Genomic DNA, 11,623 nt, shown 5'->3' with positions numbered 1-11,623 from the left:
TAGAATGTCATAAAGTAGTAGAGCAGCACAACACCGAATCACGCCTTTCGGTCCATCTAGTCTGTTCCGAACTACTAATATGGTTAGTCCCGTTATTCTGCACCAGGACCATTGGCGTCCATCCTCCTCCCTCCACCCAAATTTCTCTTAAATTTTGAATCGACCCTCACCCATCACAACCGCTGCGAACACTTTCCACACCTTCACCATCCTTTGAGTGAAAAAGTTTCCTCCGATGTTCCCTTTAAACATTCTACCTTTTAACCTTGTGCCATGATCTCTAATTGTAGCCTGACCCAATATCAGTGGAATAATAGCTTACTAATATTTTACCCTTGCTATATCCCGCTGGAGTGCAGTAGTAGTAGATATGAAGACCCACCAGAACTGCCACAAAAAGTATGCAATAAAAAGTTTAAAATAGAAAGAAATTTTTGGATAGCATATGGTCTTTCAAGAGACTCCTGGATAGGTACATGGAGCTTAGAAAAATAGAGGGCTATGGTTAATCCTGGGCTGTTTCTAAGGTAACGACATGTTCTGTTCAGCTTTGTGCGCCGAAAGGACTGTATTGTGCTGTAGGTTTTCTTTGTTTCTATGTTTCTATGAAAGGTCAACGTGGATCAATGTCACACTGAGAATGGAAACACTAGAAATTAAACAAATAAAGCGTCGGTGAAATTAGAGACATGTATGAGAAGGCAAAGCTAGCCTTCCAGAAATATATCGGAACGGCAGGCCAACGTGGCACTCTATGCAGGCGGCATATAGACACATATAAACATACATATATTTAGAGAGAGAGAGGGAGAGAGAGAGAGAGAGGGAGAGAGAGAGAGGGGGGAGAGAGAGAGAGAGAGAGAAAGAGCAGAGACTAGACAACATGTTTTTAGCATCTTTCTCATGGAGGAATGGCGGGATCTATTATTAAGTCCATACGACCATAAAACATAGGAGCAGAATCAGGTCATCTGGACCATCGAGTCAGCTGGGCCATTTAAACATGGCTGATCCATTTTCATGTCCTCTCCAACCCCAGCAGTTCCCAGTCTACTCCAAGTAACCTGTGATGCCATGTCTAATCAAAGACCTATCAATCTCCGCCTTAAATTTACTCAACGACTCGGCCTCCACAGCTGGTGAATTGATTATGGGGAGCAAGGACATGGCAGACCAATTGAATAATTACTTTGGTTCTGTCTTCACTAAGGAGGACATAAATAATCTTCCAGAAATAGTAAGGGACAGAGGGTCCAGTGAGATGGAGGAACTGAGCGAAATACATGTTAGTAGGGAAGTGGTGTTAGGTAAATTGAAGGGATTGAAGGCAGATAAATCCCCAGGGCCAGATGGTCTGCATCCCAGAGTGCTTAAGGAAGTGGCCCAAGAAATAGTGGATGCATTAGTGATAATTTTTCAAAACTCGTTAGATTCTGGACTAGTTCCTGAGGATTGGAGGGTGGCTAATGTAACCCCACTTTTTAAAAAAGGAGGGAGAGAGAAACCGGGGAATTATAGGCCGGTTAGCCTAACGTCGGTGGTGGGGAAACTGCTGGAGTCAGTTATCAAGGATGTGATAACAGCACATTTGGAAAGCGGTGAAATGATCGGACAAAGTCAGCATGGATTTGTGAAAGGAAAATCATGTCTGACGAATCTCATAGAATTTTTTGAGGATGTAACTAGTAGAGTGGATAGGGGAGAACCAGTGGATGTGGTATATTTGGATTTTCAAAAGGCTTTTGACAAGGTCCCACACAGGAGATTAGTGTGCAAACTTAAAGCACATGGTATTGGGGGTAAGGTATTGGTGTGGGTGGAGAATTGGTTAGCAGACAGGAAGCAAAGAGTGGGAATAAACGGGACCTTTTCAGAATGGCAGGCGGTGACTAGTGGGGTACCGCAAGGCTCAGTGCTGGGACCCCAGTTGTTTACAATATATATTAATGACTTGGATGAGGGAATTAAATGCAGCATCTCCAAGTTTGCGGATGACACGAAGCTGGGTGGCAGTGTTAGCAGTGAGGAGGATGCTAAGAGGATGCAGGGTGACTTGGATAGGTTGGGTGAGTGGGCAAACTCATGGCAGATGCAATTTAATGTGGATAAATGTGAAGTTATCCACTTTGGTGGCAAAAATAGGAAAACAGATTATTATCTGAATGGTGGCCGATTAGGAAAAGGGGAGGTGCAACGAGACCTGGGTGTCATTATACACCAGTCATTGAAAGTGGGCATGCAGGTACAGCAGGCGGTGAAAAAGGCGAACGGTATGCTGGCATTTATAGCGAGAGGATTCGAGTACAGGAGCAGGGAGGTACTACTGCAGTTGTACAAGGCCTTGGTGAGACCACACCTGGAGTATTGTGTGCAGTTTTGGTCCCCTAATCTGAGGAAAGACATCCTTGCCATAGAGGGAGTACAAAGAAGGTTCACCAGATTGATTCCTGGGATGGCAGGTCTTTCATATGAAGAAAGACTGGATGAACTGGGCTTGTACTCGTTGGAATTTAGAAGATTGAGGGGGGATCTGATTGAAACGTATAAGATCCTAAAGGGATTGGACAGGCTAGATGCGGGAAGATTGTTCCCGATGTTGGGGAGGTCTAGAACGAGGGGTCACAGTTTGAGGATAGAGGGGAAGCCTTTTAGGACCGAGGTTAGGAAAAACTTCTTCACACAGAGAGTGGTGAATCTGTGGAATTCTCTGCCACAGCAAACTGTTGAGGCCAGTTCATTAGCTATGTTTAAAAGGAAGTTAGATATGGCCCTTGTGGCTACAGGGGTCACGGGGTATGGAGGGAAGGCTGGGTTCTGAGTTGGATGATCAGCCATGATCATAATAAATGGCGGTGCAGGCTCGAAGGGCCGAATGGCCTACTCCTGCACCTATTTTCTATGTTTCTATGTTTCTATGTAAGTGGCAACAAATTCCACAAATTCAACGCCGTCTGGCTGAAGAAATTTCTCCGCATCTCTGATTTGAAAGAGCGCCCCTCTATCATGAGGGTGTGCCATCTTGTCCTACATTTTCCCACTATGAGAAACATCTTTTCTACATCTACTCTGTCTTGGTCTTTCAACATTCCAAGGATTTAAGTGAGATCCCCCCCTCATCCTTCTGAATTTCAGCGACTACAGACCGAGAGCGATTAAACCTCCCTCGTATGATAAGCCTTTCATTCCTGGAATCATCATTGTGAACCTACTCTGGACTCTGACCAATGCCAGCACATCCTTTCTAACATGAGGTCCGAAACTCTTCGCAATACTCAAGGTGAGGCCTCACCAGAGCTTTATAAAGCCTTAGCACCACATCCTTGATCTTGAACTCTAGACCTCTTCAAATGAATGTTAAAGTGGCATTTGCCTTCCTTACCACCGACTCAAATTCTAAGTTTACCCTCAGGGTCTTCTGCACAAGGACTCCCAAGTCCCTCCGCATCTCAGATTCCTTGATTTTCTCCCCGTTTAGAAAATAGGCTGCACATTTTTTCTGGTACCAAAGTGCATGACCATGCATTTTCCAACATTGTATTTCATTTGCCACTTCCTTGCCCATTCTCCTAACTTGTCTAAGTGCTTTCCTCAACACTACCTTTCCCTCCACCAAGCTTCTGCAAACTTAGCAACAAAGCCATCTATACCATCATCTAAATCATTTATATACAGCAGAAGAAGAATTGGTGCGAACACCGACCGCTGCAGAACACAACAAGTCACTTCAGCCAACCCGAAAAGGATGCTATTATTTCCCTTCGCTGCCTCCTACCAATCATCCAATGCTCTAACCATGTTAGGAATATTCCTGTAATACCACTGGCTTTTAAACTGATAGGAAGCCTCATGTGTGGCACCTTGTCAAAGGCCTTCTGAAAGTCCGAAATATACAACATCCACTGCATTCTCTTTATCCTCCTTGCAATCTCAAAGAATTCCAAACGGTTCGTCAGGCAGAATTTTCGCTGAAGGAGACCATGCTGATTATGTACTATGTTGTCCTGTGTAACCAAGTAGTCCATCACTTCATCCTCAACAATGGGCTCTAACGTCTTCCCAAACATTCAGGTAAGGCTAACTGGTCCATAATTTGCATTCTGCTGCCTTTCTCCTTTCTTAAGCAGAGGAATAACATTTAAAATTTTCCAGTCCTCTTGTAATACGCCAGAGTCTAATTATTTTTGGAAGATCATTTCTCATGCCACCATAATCTCTAATGCGACCGCTATCAGAACAGTAGGGTGAGGTTCCTCTGTTCCGGGTGACTTATTTACCTTTTGGTCTTTCAGATTTTTGAGCACCTTCTCTCCTGTAACAGTAACACCAGCCACTTTTCTTCCTTCATACATCATAACATCACGCACATCGCTCGTGTCTTCCACGATGACGCAAAATACTCATTTAATTCATCAGTCATCTCCTTTTTCCCCGTTCAGATTTCGCTTGCCTCATTTTCCAGCAGTCCTATATCCACTCCCATTTTTCTTTTATTTTTAGCATACTTGAGAAAACTTTTACTATCCACTTTGATATTATTTTCCAGCTTGCTTTCATATTTCATCTGCTCCCTTCTAATGATGATTTTATTTGCTGTCTATAGGTTTGTTTTTTAAAAAAACTTCCGAATCCTCCATCTTCCCACTATTTTTTGCACTGTTGTATGCTCTTTCTGTTGCTTTTAAAAATAGCTTTGACTTTCATTGTCAGTCACGATTGTACTCTTTTACCATTTGTGTGTTTCTTCATTGGTGGAATACACATGTCCTGCACCTTCCTCATTTTTCCCAGAAACGCACGCTATTGCCGCTTTGCTGACATGCCTGCTAGCAGGTCCTTCCTATTTACTTCGGCCAACTCCTCGCTCATACCACTGAAATTTCCCTCACTTCACTACATCAGTCTTCACTTCTTCCTGTCAAATTTAATGAGCTCAGTAAGGGTTTACAAGAGTAAACCTTGAGGGTTCTTTGACCTTAAGCTCCCTAATCGCCTCCGGTTCATCCGTAACACCCGATCAAGTACAACTGATCTGCTTGTAGGCTCAGCGACAAACTGCCCTAAAAATCTATCTCTAAGGCATTCAACAAATTCACTTTTTTGAGGTCCATTACCAGCCTGATTTTCCCAATCGACCTGCATGTTAAAGTCTCCCGTAACTACATTGCTCATTTGACTCGTCTTCTATATTTCCTGTTGTAACACGTGGCCCACCGTCCGCCTCTGTTGGGAGGCCTGTATATAACTGCCATCAATGTCCTATTATCTTGCCGTTTCTCAACTCAACCCACAAGGATTCAACTTCTTCCGAACCTATGTAATATCTTTCTATTGATCTGATACTATTTTTACCAGTAGAGCCACACCACTCCCTCTGCCTACCCTCTTGTCCCCCCGATGTAACTTGTAACCTTGGATAATCTGCTCCCAACTAAAACCATTCTTCAGCCACGATTTAGTGATGGTTACAACATCATACTTACCTATCTGTAATATGCAACAAGATCATCCACTTTATTTCTGAAACTATGGGAGTTTAGGTGCAACAACTTCAGTTCCGTATTTACTATCCTTTCTGATTCTGTATCCCGAATGATTTGACACTCAGCCTGCTGACTGCAACTAAGTTCCATCACCTGCGTGCCCTTCCTGGCAATCTTCCTGATGCTATCTTTACTTTTTGCCATCCATCCTACCCTGAATCCCTCCACTACGGTTCCCACCAGCCTGCCAAGTTAGTTTAACCACTGGCCAACAGCCCTGACAAACCCATCCGCGAGAATATTGGACACCCTCGCGTTCAGGTGCAACCCATCACTTTTGAACAGGTCATACCTGTCACAGAAGAAATCCCAATTATGCAGGAGCCTGACACCCTGCTTCTCAGCCACGCATTTATCTGCAAAATGGTCTACCCGTTTCTACCATCACTGGCTCGTGGCTCAGGCAGCAATCCAGAAATTACTGCTCGGGAGGTCCTGCGTCTTAACTTTCTACCTCGCTCTCTAAATTCCCTTTTCAGGGTCTCATTTGTTTTCCTTCCTGTTTCATTGGAACCAGTATGTTCCAAGAAGTCTGTCTGCTCCCCGACTGTGGCACTTGGGAGGCAACATACCATCCTGGTGTCCCTTTCAAACCTCGAGATTCTCCTGTCTGTTCCCCTCTCTGTCGAGTCCTCTATCTCTTCCACTCCTTTCTTCTCTCTATTTCTCTCCTACACCCTGACCCATGCTCAGTGCCTGTAACCCGGTCGCGGTGGCACTCTCCCGGGTGATCATCCACCACAAAAGTATCCAAAGCGGTATACTTGTTTTTGAGGGGAATAGCCACAGGGCAGCTGCGTTCTAACTGCCTATTTCCATTTTTCCTGATAGTCACTCAGGTACTCGCCTCCTGCAACTTCGGGTTGACTACGTCTCTGTAACTTTGATCAATTATATCTTCGCTCTCCTCAGATTAAGGAAGAGCCTGCAGATCATCCGGGAAACAGGGACAGAAAACGTGATCGGCAAATCTCCTGGTGATCCCTTGGTAATGATGTCATAACTTACTCAGTAGCCGGACGCAGTGCATGTTGATCATCAGCAGGCCGCCTGTAAAGTGACTTGCAACAGTTTACTGAAGAAAGAAATCCAGCTGTTCACAGTGTATATCAAAACATTTGGACAAGGGACCGAAGTGTAATATTGCCATGTTTGTTGATTATCAGGGGTATCAGGACAGTGCAGAATGACTGAGTTGATGTTCGTACGTTAAGAAAACAGGCAGGGATACAAAATACCGAATACAATGTGCAAAACGTGAGGTCATGTGTAGAAAAATGTTCTAAATTGGAGTCTCTTTCAATGGCGAAAGGATGAGGCAATGTGTGCAAGTTCTTGTTGAAGTATACGGTCAATTAACTTTACACATGTACACAAAAGAACCACCCTTCCTCTAAGTCAGAAAATAGATATTAGCACACGTGCTGACTGGTATGGTCTGAGATCGACAAGTTGACATGAAGTGTGAAGTGAATGTTTATTTAAGGAATAATAATGTTTATTACTTCCTCTAATTATGAATGCATTTATTTTTTTGTTTGTATTTGCACAGTTTGTCTTATTTTGCACATTGGTTATTTGGCCGTCTCAGTATTTAGCCTTTCCTTGATTCTATCGTATTACTTAATATTTACTGCGAATACCCGCAACTTAATGAAACTCAGGGAAGTATATGATGATTTACCGCACTTTGACAGTAAATTTATTTTGAACTTTGAATTTTATAATCCCAATCCTGTGACCACGGTCTAATTTATAAATCTCAATTTAATCAATCCTGTGGTTTCTGCTCAAAGGTTCCCCCGGTGTTGATGGCGAAGTAAGGTCATGGAACGTCACAGGCTGGTGGTCAGATCCTTTCTTGTTGATAGGGCCTATTGCTGGAGCTAATGTAGTCAAACTGGTGTTTGCTCCTACCAGCCTTGTCTGATCATTGTTCGTGTCTTATTTCATGCCTCAATATCTCACTGTAGGAAAATTACATGAATGGGGTTTCAGATGAAAGTTCTCGGACGTAAACGGCGACTATCCAATTCCCGGCATAGATACTGCCCGACCAGTTCAGTCATTCCAGATCTTTCTGAGTTGCTTCAGGTTACAGCATCTGCAGCCGTTTGTATCACCGGGGCAATTATTGCTGAACATCCCTAAATCCCATCTAATGATGCGCGGAAGATTCACTGCCGAGAGGAGCACTCCTAATGCCCAGATGCGTTGATTGCGTTCCACTGCAACGCCTTTGCACAATGACTGACCCCAAAGTCTGACTTTAAATGAAATTCTGCCCAGGCTCGCTTTACAAACTATAGAGAGAAATACTTGTCGGTTGAGAGTTATGCATTTTAGCGACAAACTTTATTCACTCATAAGCAAAGCAGCGACATGCTTTCTGCTGGAATTATATATTCTTAGACAGGAACCGATGTATTGTCGAGGTAATTTTAGGATGGCATAGAGCCTTTCCAGAAATTTGATGTGACCTTGAAAAGTTTTGCTCTCATTAGCCATTCTGAGCAAAGACAAGGGGCCGAGTGCCACCTCCACACACACCCACTGTTCCAGAGGGGAGCAGCCGGAACAATGTCTAAAATAAAATTAGCCTGAGTTTTCTCCAAAGTTCTACAGGAACCTTTTGATACAACTGAAGATGAAGCAATCTTGAAATTACGGTTTAATGTTTTAAAAATCAGCAAGTGGGCATTCAAAGTTTCCGAAGGTCAGCATGTCAATCTCCGCCCACATTATTTCCCTGGCGCCGCCCACTAATTTACATCCCAATTCATAAACGGACCCGAACACCCCAGTTTGTAGCCTCTAAAATCTGAGCAGTTCCCGAAGTTTGCAGAACAGAGCATGGTTCGGTCGGAATTTTTGGGTGCTCGCTGTCTGCATCTGTCCGGAGGAATGTCCCCAGCGCTGCATCTTCTGTGGGTTCTGCTGGTTCATTTACCAGGTGAGAGTCGGATTGGTTTACGCACGGAGTTTACTTTATAATTGGGAGTACTGCTGATTTTTATTTTGCTCCAAGTCACCCAGTGGTTTTATTGTGCTTTATTGCAGATATCCACGCGGCCCCAGTGCTTAACCAGACCCCAATGTCCCGACCTGTTTCCGCGGGACAAACCGCCCGCTTAGTCTCGGATAATCTCAGAACGGTAATGTTGGAAGTTACTACATGAACTGGTACCGACAGCGTCCCGGGGAGAGACCGAAGTGGGTGTTAGTACATTACCCAAACAATAATATATACCGAGGAACAGGGATCACAGACCGTTTTCAACCGTCCAAAGACACCTCCAGCAATAGCCACATCCTGACCATCAGCAGTTTGGAACCCCGGGATTCCGCCGTCTATTACTGTGGAACGTGGGATAATGGAGTTATCCTCGGTCCAGGCACCATCCTGGATATTAAGAGTAAGTAACTCTGTCATTCTGTTCCAAAAATATCCTATTACAGCCACTCTCATTCCCCACAGCTGGATAAAACCCCATCCAGGGAAGGCTTGTCATTTTTCTACACGGTGGGAGGTTCCATCCGTCTCTGTCTGGCAAACAGGCCGTTCAGCCCATCCAGTTAACCTCAAGAATTAAATTAATGAGTAAGTGACTCTCTCATTCTTTGCAAACAATTCCTAATACAGCCATACCTATTCCTCACAGCTGGATAAAATCCCGTCCTGGTAAGGCTTGTCATATTTCTACGCTGTGGGAGGTTCCATCTGTCTCAGTCCGTCAAAGAGGCCTTTCAGACCATCGAGTCAAGTATAACAATTAATGATCGTTTAACTTGTGAACAAATATTTTGTTAGATACGTTTGACCTACTTTAGTCGGTGTAGGCGAAATCAATACTTTCCGACCTCCCTCCGTCATTTTTAACACAATAGGACCCGTGGATTGTATTTTAGCATTGGTTTACTATTGCTACTTTTCACAAGATGCAATTAAAAGTTTGTCTTGCACACTGTATTTAAAGATCACGTGATGACAGTGCATTGAGTTAAAGACAGCTTAATGCAGAATAAAATGTACCAGATACACAGGAAATGCAATTCAGGTAGATAAGTTGCAAGACCATAAGGAGGCAGATTGTGAGGTCAATCGTCTATCGTATCGTACCAGAGAACCACTCAGTAGTCTTATTACAGCTGCCGCTATATGATCTCAAATTAAAGCAATCTACTGTCCACACATACTCCATATCCCTCCAGTCTCAGCAAACCCATGTGGTCGTCTAACGGATTTTTGACAATCCCTATCGTTGATGCTTCCTCCACCTCATGAACCCATCACTCTGTACAAAAATAAACATTCACCGAACTTCTCCTTTAAATTTTCCTCCTCTCGACTTAGATTTCTGCCCTGGCGAAAAAGTCTTGACCGTCTGTTCTATCGTTATCTCCCATACGATCTTGGATAATGTTCACACATAATTAGGGGAAAATGATCGCTACCACAAGCACGGCAGCTACCCTTCCCTCTTCATTCACCTCATCTGAGAAAATCTTTGTCGCGAATATTCCATAATTTTTCTGGGTGCGATAAATCCTGCACGACAAAGCAAGATGTTCACCACTTCAAGTTAAAGCAATTGACAGTTTGTTGTTAAGAACTGTGTCATTGTGATTGTAGAAAGCACAAGAGAAGAACATCAGACTTGAAAAATAATACACACTAGGGGAAGGTACCGGGTAGAAAACAGGTTGGTCAGAGAGTCGAGCGGCAATAGACGGGTTACTAGGGGTTCGGAATGCAATGTGGGTCTAAATGAGTCGTTTCGCCTCTTCCCGCTTCTCACCGGTTCACAGACCTCCTCTTTTCCCGTCATGTCCTCCTTACTGATTGGGTACTGAGTCTTAGATATCGACTGAGCATTCCCGCACTCGGGATATCCCAAGGAGACTGCATTCTATCATCAACTGAAGGTGTTAAGATTTTCAGTTATCGTCCTAAGAGTTCAACATTTGGGGAGTTATTGGAGAACAACAAGGAAATGGTCTCACTAAAGGGACCAATCATATGGGCATGGTGTGGGCAATCAGCAAAGAGATTGAGTAGTGTTGAAGTTATCTTTTAACACAATTCAGTGCCGGGAGCGGAGTGGATTCAAAAACATTTTCTTTTTAAATAAATGATGTCACGTCGTAGCCGCGCAAGGCTGCGAATTATCCGGGCAACTCTTCACTCAAAGATTTGCACCCGATGAGTCAAATGTGCTCGTTTACTGTATCCCAATGCCTGTGTTAATTTTGGCGCCGGCGTTTCTATATCTCAACAGTCCATGAAATAATATAGTTTCTTTTCCCCTCCGTCTCCTCTATCACATAGGTAGCGATTCCCGGGAGCCCTCAGTTCTCCTGCTCCCTCCCTCTCTGGAGGAGACCGGCACCGGTTCGGCCACTCTGTCCTGTCTGGTGAGTGGTTTTAAGCCGGGCTTGGTAGCGCTGCGCTGGAGCGTGGATGGAGTCGAGACGGAGAGCGGCGTGACGACAGGCACTGTCTCCCTGGACACCGACCAGACCTACAGGCTGAGCAGTTACCTGCGGCTAACCACCGCTGCCTGGAACAAGGGCTCGAGTTATTCCTGCAGCGTGAGCCACAGCTCGCTGAGCTCGCCGCTGCCCAACACCATCTCTTCGTCCGTCTGTGCGCAGTGAGAGTGTGCCGGCTGGCAGCACACGCGAATTGTTTGTTCTTGTTTAATGCAGTGAAACAATGATTGGGTCAGCCCATTGCAATGTAATTGTGTAGTAATGTTCGCTTATTGAAACAATCAGAATGTTTAATAATTTCAGAACAGTTGGCAATAATAATCCATCTTTTGCAACGGATAATTCTGTGTAGAATTGTCCCAACTATGATGTGTCTGAACTACCGCTGTGTGTAGACTCAGGAACGATCTCCCGTGCTGTGATTTGAACTTGTGCAACACAACTCTAAATAAAAAAGGAAACAACGGTAGATTTATCGTGTCTTGTCTTTACTCGGTTGCTGGCAGTACGTTGCGGGGAATGGTCGTGGATAACGTGCCGCCGAGAAGCCTCAAGCCAACGTATTACCACCACTGCGAATGTTACACTGC

The 11,623-nt window shown here is 44.3% G+C and overlaps 1 pseudogene; it reads left to right on the top strand.

Annotated features, from left to right (window-relative positions):
- The first annotated feature begins 2,593 nt into the window (after positions 1-2,593).
- Positions 2,594-11,198, top strand: LOC134337260 (immunoglobulin lambda-1 light chain-like; annotated as a pseudogene).
- The last annotated feature ends 425 nt before the right edge of the window (positions 11,199-11,623 follow it).

Source organism: Mobula hypostoma, chromosome 2 (genome assembly GCF_963921235.1).
Source record: "Mobula hypostoma chromosome 2, sMobHyp1.1, whole genome shotgun sequence".
Taxonomy (NCBI): domain Eukaryota; kingdom Metazoa; phylum Chordata; class Chondrichthyes; order Myliobatiformes; family Myliobatidae; genus Mobula; species Mobula hypostoma.
This window is presented reverse-complemented; position numbering and strand designations above follow the sequence as displayed.